Source organism: Silene latifolia, chromosome 11 (genome assembly GCF_048544455.1).
Source record: "Silene latifolia isolate original U9 population chromosome 11, ASM4854445v1, whole genome shotgun sequence".
In the NCBI taxonomy this organism is placed as follows: Eukaryota; Viridiplantae; Streptophyta; class Magnoliopsida; order Caryophyllales; family Caryophyllaceae; genus Silene; species Silene latifolia.
This window is the reverse complement of record NC_133536.1, coordinates 10,858,745-10,867,752: the sequence shown is the minus strand read 5'-3', so window position 1 is coordinate 10,867,752 and position 9,008 is coordinate 10,858,745. Positions and strand designations below refer to the sequence as shown.

At 37.4% G+C, this 9,008-nt stretch overlaps 1 protein-coding gene across 1 annotated transcript in view; it reads left to right on the top strand.

Moving 5' to 3' along the window:
- The first annotated feature begins 2,981 nt into the window (after positions 1 to 2,981).
- Positions 2,982 to 9,008, top strand: part of LOC141610996 (uncharacterized) — a 39,996-nt gene continuing 33,969 nt past the window's right edge. Inside the window, exons 1-5 of the mRNA XM_074429361.1 lie at positions 2,982 to 5,545; positions 5,622 to 5,750; positions 5,887 to 5,961; positions 6,054 to 6,139; positions 7,417 to 7,638. The gene's annotated coding sequence lies outside the window, so the exon portion shown is untranslated. The remainder of the gene's footprint in view (positions 5,546 to 5,621; positions 5,751 to 5,886; positions 5,962 to 6,053; positions 6,140 to 7,416; positions 7,639 to 9,008) is intronic.

Below are 9,008 nucleotides of genomic sequence, written 5' to 3'. Positions count from 1 at the left end.
GTATATATTTTGTGAGAAAAGCTATATATAAACAATAAATAATAGTTGATCGATTAATTGTGTAATGTATATTGGATAATGAAAAGTATAAATTAATATTATAATTACTCTTATGTGAAACTGACTCATTCCAAGAATTATGAAGAAATAATTACGTTTAAAACGAAATATATGATGGAACATCATATGTATTAGTGAAGAAAAAAAAAATCGTGATTATAGGTGAACAAATAAAAATAAATTTAAAAAATGTTAAGAATATAAGAAACACAAGTTATAAGAAGAAGAAAAAAAAAAAAAAATTAAGACCGAGGTATTGTGGATAATATCCCAAATTCAAATCCCCCTTATATCTATAGTCTAATGTAAATAAAATTAAAGGATAAAAAAGTTCTCAGCTAACTTGTCTTTCACTTACTAGCTTTTTATTACGGTTAGAGGTGACAATCAGATCAGTTGGGTCGGCTTTGGGTTGTGTCACGTCGGATCGGGTCATATCGGGTTCGGATCATATCGGGTCAACATACCCTTTTGGGTCGAGTCGGGTTGGGTTCGAGTCGTTGTCGGGTCAGGTCATTTCGGGTCAAATGACGTATCAGGTCGGGTCGGGTTTGGGTTGGGTCATTATCGGGTCTGGTAACTTAATCGCATTACTACAGTTTTTTACCATTAAATTTAGTTTTTAACCAATTATTTGGTTTAATTACTTCATTACCAAGTCAAACATATCAATCTAAAAAAAATCACTTTCATTTTGATCAAAATTATGCTTAATAATTGTCGTGTCATCAATTTAATCGGGTCAGCACCGGATCGGGTCAATATCGGGTCGGGTCTGGGTTGGGTTCGGGTCGCTGATGATCGGGTCGTGTCGGGTTACGGGTCGTTATCGGTCGGGTCAATTTCGGGTCGCAATATTTTCAGGTCCCGTCGGATCGGGTCATTCGGGTCGGATCAAACTTGCGGGCTCTAATTACGGCTATGGTTTATTTGCTAAATAAATTACTTGTCTATTGTCAAAACTTCCACAAAACACAGATGATTTACCTAATTTAATTTGGGAAGTTGGAGATGGAAAATTACTGGTGGACTTCGGGCATACGGGTTCACCTATATACGTGACCCATGAATCCGTGATCAGAGATTAATTCACTATTGTCGATGATTTACCTAATTTAATTTGGGAAGTTGGTGATGGAAAATTACTCGTGGACTTGTGGTCATGATCATGCCACCAAAAAAGTGCAGGGAATCAAAAACAAGGAAAGAGAGATCATTTCATAAAGACGAAGTAAATCCAGTTAGGATCATGTCCACAATTTAATTACTGTGGTAATTCTTTTCCCCTTCTCTAATTTTATTGTTTTGCCTTCTTCATTCATTTCTCTAATTTCGGTACTTTTTTGACTATTTTGCCCCTCTCATTTCGTTTTACTGCTTTATCTCATTTCTTTAAAAGTAGTTAGTACTGGTGGTAAGTGGTTTCTCTAATCATATATCCAGAGGTTTCAATCAGACGCCATTGATTTGAGTGTTTAATTAGTACAATTCCGAAAATCCCATTTGTGCATTTACATAATGTGAACAAGTCTGAAAATGAAAGGAGGAATTTCCGACACCATTATTCAAGTTGCAAGTTCATTATTGTACGTTTGGTCGGTTATTGTGGTCTAAAAGTTTACAATAGGTCTTGGTATAGACGGGTGGGGCGAACCTACGGGTAAAGACCTCTAATAAAATGGATAGGGGGACAAGGTGGGGTACCCCATGTGCTTCCCACTTTATGGCAAATGGGTATTTTGTGAGGGAAAATGGTATCCGTCTATACGTATAGACGGATAGTATAGACGGATAGTGTCCGTCTGTAATGAGAATTTGTGAAAAGCATATAGTGTGTCGGTCAAATAATTGTACTCAACAATCACTTACTTTATCTCAGCTGGAATCCAAACTTTGGGTTGATCATAGGATAAGCTATTTTTATCAAATAAGCTAGTAAAATGTCATGCGAAAATGAGTCTTTGCCTCTTTGGTTACGTTTGGCACGACACGACACTTCAGGTAGGTTATTTGACCAAAGTAGTTATTTGACCAAAATTTCAGCTACCTGATTTTTTTTGTACGTGTTTGGCAAGTAGCTTATTTGGTTAAATAAGTTACCTGAAATGAAATGTTACGTAGAGTAGCATTTGTGATTTTAGGTGCCTGAAATAAATTATTTTCAATTTATTACCCTTTCAAGCTATAATATTAAATAACTACCATATTCTTTTACGTCATTTTACCAAAAATTAGCTATCTTTCAGCTAGTTTGCCAAACATTTTTTTTTATAATCAGTTACCTTATCAACTCGTACTTTTCAGCTACCTTATTGGTTACCTTTTTAGATTTCAGTTAGCTTTTCAGATTTCAGGTACTTTTTTTCAGGTTTCAGCTAACTTTTCAACTAATTTTACCAAACAAAACCTTTGTATTTTCAAATTACCTCTTAACAAGACCCGTGACAAGGAAATTCTCTATTAATGATGATGGACACCTCAATTTACAAAAAAAAAAAAATACTTTCTTAATTAATTGGGGAAGTAGATACCAATGTGGCGATGACAAATGAGGAGTAAAAGTTGTATAGGAGCAATTGAGTTGGAAATTTACTCATACCACGTAATAAATTACAGGGAGACAAAAACAAGGAAGAAGATCAATTGAGATCAAGACAAGACTTTAATTACTGTGGTAATTCTTTTACCCTTGTCTAATTTTATTGTTTTGCCATTTACATTTCACTCATTTTGCTACGTTTTTGACTATTTTACCCCTCTCATTTCGTTTTACCTAAACTTCTGTTGTCGTTGTACTGGTAATTTACTTGATGCTACTTTATAGTATCTTTTTGATCAATTCATTGTCTTTAATCATATACACTAACTAGTTTCACTGAAATTTCAAAATCAAATTGAATGTATGAAACACGAGCAAGTACCTTTAATCATGTATTGTACTCAACAATTACTTCTGCTTCATATATCTTGGATCTCAATTGCTACTATATTACTTTATTCCTACATTATTGACGTTTTTTAACGTCAAAAGTGCATTTGGAACCATGCGACAACCAAAACATAAATGGTAGATACCTTGGTGCTAACGACCCTAAATGTTATACTCCCTAATAAAAACCTGGACCGGACCGTTGTCATTCAGTCTATTCATCGGCGCGTAATTTTCCAGAGATTTGGTCTCCGCTCCGGCCTTGAAAATCACTTCTTAGTTACGAAAAGTGGCATGAGTGTATGACCCTATAACCGGACCGATTAAAGGAAACTAATAATTGCACTTGACTGTTACAATTACTTCATAAATCTGACATCTCAACTGCTACTTCATTATTAATTCATCTCAAATTCATCCGTTTTATACAAACATCATTCAACAAAATTCAGAAATAGAATTCAATTCCCAGTCATGGATTTGTCAACAACATTGTCTTTAGTTCAAACTATACTTACTGCTATCCAAACTTTGGGTCTGATTCAGGGCTCCTCCATTTTTAACTGCGATTCCGAGCTTGATGATCTTAAAGACACAGTCGAACATGTCAGAGCTGTACTTATGGACGCTGATGCCAAGCAGGACTCGCTTAACTTCCAGGAGCAGAAGTATGTCCAAGACCTCAGAGATGCTGTTTACGACGCCGATGATGTGTTAGATGAGTTCCTAACCCTAGTTAAGCAAAAGCAACTCAAAAACAACAAGGTGACTTCTTTCTTTTCTCGGTTTAAGATTCTTACACACAATACCACGATGGCCAGGGAGGGGAGATAACTCTGCCTTGTGTGATCTCCCCAATCTTGTCACTTTAAAGATCGAAGATTGCAGTGAGTTGCTCTATCTGCCTTGGCAGATTGCGAAACTGCCCCACCTTAAAACGTTGCAAATTTCAGGATTATTGAATGCGGAGTATATAGTAGGTGCTGACTCAAAAGCACCTGTGTTGGGTGAAGGATCATCCTTCTTTGCCAGCCTAGAAAACCTCTATATTTATAAATTGCCTAAGTTAAAAGGATGGTGGTGGAGATCAGTAACAGGGTTGCAAGTGGTCAACCCTGATAACGGTGAGAGCAGCAGAAAAGCAAATATAGAATGGCTATCATCTCCTTGTATACCTCTACTAAAGAATCTCACGATAAAACATTGCATAAAGATGATGTTTGTTCCTTTATGTCCACGACTTGAATATCTCCAAATTTATGACTCCAGGAAATATCTCTGGTGGAAAGATGCGCGGGGTAAACCTCGTAATCAGGCATCATTGTTGTCGCTACCGTCAGATCCCAAATCAAAGATACTAAGAATCGACAACTTGGAGTTGCTCAAATCAATACCAATCGAGTACTCTCAGTTTCTTGTAGAGATAAATATAAGGAGAGAGGCGAGAATGAAGAGCATGGGAGAAGTGAATGAGTTTCCGGCCTGTTTGTTGTCATTCCTGCAAACCCTACTGATCGAAAGTTGCCAAAAGCTTATGAGCGTGGGAGGATGGTTGGAGCATCTGTCTGCCTTGGAGTATTTGCGGATATCCTACTGTCCAAAAGTGGAGTTGGGTGGGATGTCATGGGATAACCTTGCTGCTACCCTTCAATACTTGTATTTGGTGGGATTTAAAGAGATGGAGGAATTGCCAGAGGGGTTACAGTACTGCACTTCCCTCCGATGTCTTTCCATCGGGTATTGTCCCAAACTGAAATCCGTGCCAAAATGGATACACAAACTCACTTCTCTCCAGTATCTCAGTCTTGTGCAGTGTACCAAGCTCAAGGAAAAATGCCAACAACCGAATGGGGAGTACTGGCCCCTCATCCGATAGGATATAATATGATATTCCATCATCCTATCAATATGTTGTTTACATATTCATTATCAATAGCGTTGTATAAGAACAATTCCCTACTTATATTCTTCTCATTATAAATTTCATAATTGGGCACGTTGCATGCAATCCAGGAGCAATTAGTGACTCGCCAGTTTAGCAGTTTTAGAGCGAATAGAAACAATATATAGCAATTCTCCAAAATCTGTAAGAACATCTTCACAGTCGAAGGCTTGTATATAGAAAGTTATCTTCTAAATTTTCCTGCGAATCATTTTACTTCATCACAGTCTTTCCCCCGCATGTTGAAATGAAGTGTAGGGGATGGATGGATGGATGGATGGATATTGCCGTTCTCATTCGTCATTTTGCTTATGGACTATTTCATCCTATAGGGATAAATCTATCATTTTACTTCATCGCAGTCTACTGCAAACTGTGAGTCATTTAAGTGTTTGTGTTTGGAAATCGGAATCTATTTGTTCGACTATTTTGAGATGTCTGTAGTATTACGATTATTGGCATGTCATTAAACTATAATGGTTATGTGAAGGTGTCGCGGTTAAGGAAGGAGAGCCATGTAAGCCTCAAACTAAGGAGCCTAACATTCTGAATTTATGTGATTGTTGTGATGTGAAGACGGGGATGTTCCAACTTCCAATAGCTAAAGGAGAATGGTGGTTACTGTGCTTGAGTCCTCTCTTTGTGCTTTTTGTGTAAATTTTGGTATGATCTTAAAGTGTGTGCTCTCAGGGCAACTTGCTGCTCTGATTTTTAATCCTTCTGCTGTAAAACCAGAGGAGGAGAACAAGCCCACAACTGACGAGAAAAATAACAGTGACGGAGATACCGATGACTGATGATGACGCTGAATCGGATGAGGTATATGCGTATATTTTAGTTTATTTTCCTGGTTGGGTAAGGACTTGCCCTGTTTTCCATGTTGTGAACATGATTGGCTTATTGATTTTGCCATATAAGTTTTGGAAAAGCATATTTACTGAATATGCATTTGCAGGTGACACGCATGAGACACGGTGATGAGATGACGAGGATGAGATGCGGAAGACTTAGGCACGAGAAACCCGCCAATGTAATATTGCATTCAAATAAATTGTTTTCCTTTTGTTCTCATAGTAGTCATTTGTTTTGAATGTTGAAAATTGCCATCTTTGCTGTTTTTAGGCTAATGTTGCCAAAAAAATGACACATTGCTGATGCGAAGACACGCGAGTCCAACAAGGCAACGTTAGCTACACCTCAGGATAGAGGTGACATTACTTCTCTATACCTCTTACTCTTTTGGGTTTTCTTCTCAGGCATTGATGGAGGAGGAACTGTGGTAAATGGTAATTCCAATTTAATGGTTTTGGCCTAACATTGAATGTCGAGGTCTCATAGCAGACTGTTTGTCCAGGTTGCTACTCCGTATCCAACAATCAAATATGGAAAGACTGGAGTTGGGGCCAAAACTCCCACGTCCAGTGGTGGCAATGTTTCATGCGTTCTTGCAAAAAGTAAGCGATGTTCCCCTCTGATTATTCCATCAACTCTCTAATAAGAAAGTCTAACCGTCGTAGACCATATAAAAGATCCATATATTATTACCACAAATACACTATACAACCAACATTATACAACCATAACAAATCTAACCAAGCATGTGTTTTTTTTTTTTTTCGAGTTTTATAATTTTTGATTTATAATTAAATTTTTTGATGTCAAAATTAAAATCTAATTGAGCTTATATATATTATTCTTGAGTTTTACTCCCTCTATTTTTCTATATATGACTTTTCTCACATTTCTCGGTATTACACACTTCTCTTCAATATCTCTCAAATTATATGCTTAAATATAGTGATATGTATACTCATATGAAAGAGTTTTTCATAAGGAATTTAATGGTATAATTTTTTTAATTTTTTACCAAATATATTTTTGTAAATATTAAAGTCAAAGGCTTGCCTCGAAAAAGCAAAACGTCATATATTAAAAAATGGAGGGAGTATTATAATTTTTTAAAACCAATATTTTTATAATGTAACTCAGATCCTGTTAAAGAAAGCTCGTAATGTATAGGTCTAAGCTCAAAAAATTCATTATATACCCTAAACAGTTATTTTTTCGATTTATGCACAATTTTTGTTGAAGAACAATTTTATACTCCATTATTCATGTTGCATTTATGGGTTTATGGACATGACTCAAATAATTGCGCTCAATTATTACTTTATTACTCAAATCACAAATATTCATTGTTATATACCAAAGTCAACTGAATTTAAGAAAAGCAACAAGATGTGCTGTAAACACGTGTTTACCGATTTGAGATCTCCATTATTCGCGCTCTTAGTTACTACATATTTCAACTTTGTACTCAGCACTTTCTGCACTCTCCCTATTCACTTTAATCTTGCATTTACAAACATAAAAAAAAAAAAACATCTTGAGCGATCTTTCAAGTCCCTCAATCATGGACTTGTCAACAACGTTGTCTGTAGTTCAATCTATACTTGCTGCTATCCAAACTTTGGGTCTGATGCAGTCAGTGTGCTCCATTTCTAATTGCAAAGCCGAGCTTGATGACCTCCAAAACACTGTCGAAACTGTCAGAGCTGTTCTTATGGATGCTGATGCCAAGCAGGACTCTCTCAATTTCCAGGAGCAGAATTACGTCAAACAGCTCAAAGATGCTGTTTACGATGCCGATGACGTGTTAGATGAGTTCCTCACCCTTGCCAAGCAGAAGCAACTCAAAAGCAACAAGGTGACATCCTTTTTTTCTCGGTTTAAGCTTCTTACTCACAAACTCTCTAGCAAAGTTAAAACGGTTAATGATAAGTTGAACACCATTGCCACTAATAGTAATATGTATAGCTTTAAGGTTGACTATAAGCCTATGAAATTTACAAAAGAGGAGACTTCTTCTTTTTTGTGTGATAAAATCATCGGGAGGGAGGAAGATGTGGAGAAGATTGTAGGTGTGTTGTTGGGTTCTCATAATCTTGATCACCCACCTGTCTCTTTGCTTGCCATTATGGGAATGGGAGGTTTAGGAAAAACCGCGCTTGCTCAGCTTGTGTATAATGATCCTAGGATCAGCGAGGCATTCCAGCTAAAGAGGAGAGGTTGTTGGGAAATAAGCTCCAATCTCCCACGCGCAATGGAAGCACCGATCGATATATAATGTAAAAGTAAAATAAACCGCAAGCTAATAATAAGTTGAGACGAGATTTAGGGTCAATACCCAGGGGAAAACCCTCCAAGACGGAGGTAAAACCCACCAGTCGAAAAGACTGAATCCACTATAAAATAGTGCCACTATAAAGATAGTGCCAGTACAACGTAACCGGTACAAAGTTACACGCCGAATTTGGACCCGACAATAATTTAGAAATACAAACTAGTACCCTCTAGACCACCAATATAATTGGAAATCACTACCAATTATACCCCTAGAGTAACCCTCTAAATTATTGTAAGAGAAGACCCGTTATACTGCCTCACACACTCAAACCCGGTTGAACCGTTACCCGAATCACAACCCCTTGTTTATTTGTGTAAGTACCTTACAAATACCGTAAGGTCTGCCTTGTACTCCACCAAATTCCAGTGAAGCACAATACCAAGGAACACTTAACAATTTCGATGTAAGTGAGCACCTTGCTTCTCTCTGGCTTTTGTGGAATTGTTGTGGATGTGGGATGATTTGCAATGCTCCGAAGGTTGGTATTTATAGTACTCAATACCCACTACATAGTGGTCACCAACCCACTACATAGTGGTACACTACACCAACCCACTACATAGTGGTCACTACACCAACCCATTACATAGTGGTCACTACACCAACCCACTACACCAACCCACTACTTGGACTTCTCATGGAGAAACCTTGGGTGGGACCCAACAGAGGTGGACTTGTATTGCTGATCAGGATAAAAAACAGTTGGACTTGAAAGGGAATTTAGCGAAGGTGGTGAAAGGATTATCGGATAGTGAGAAAATGTCTTTGGAGGACATACATCATGAAATTAAGGAGCAACTGGGAGGGAAAAAGTATTTGCTCGTGTTAGATGATGTGTGGACTGAAAGTTATGAAGAATGGCAGAGGTTCGAAGGATTTTTAAAGGTAGG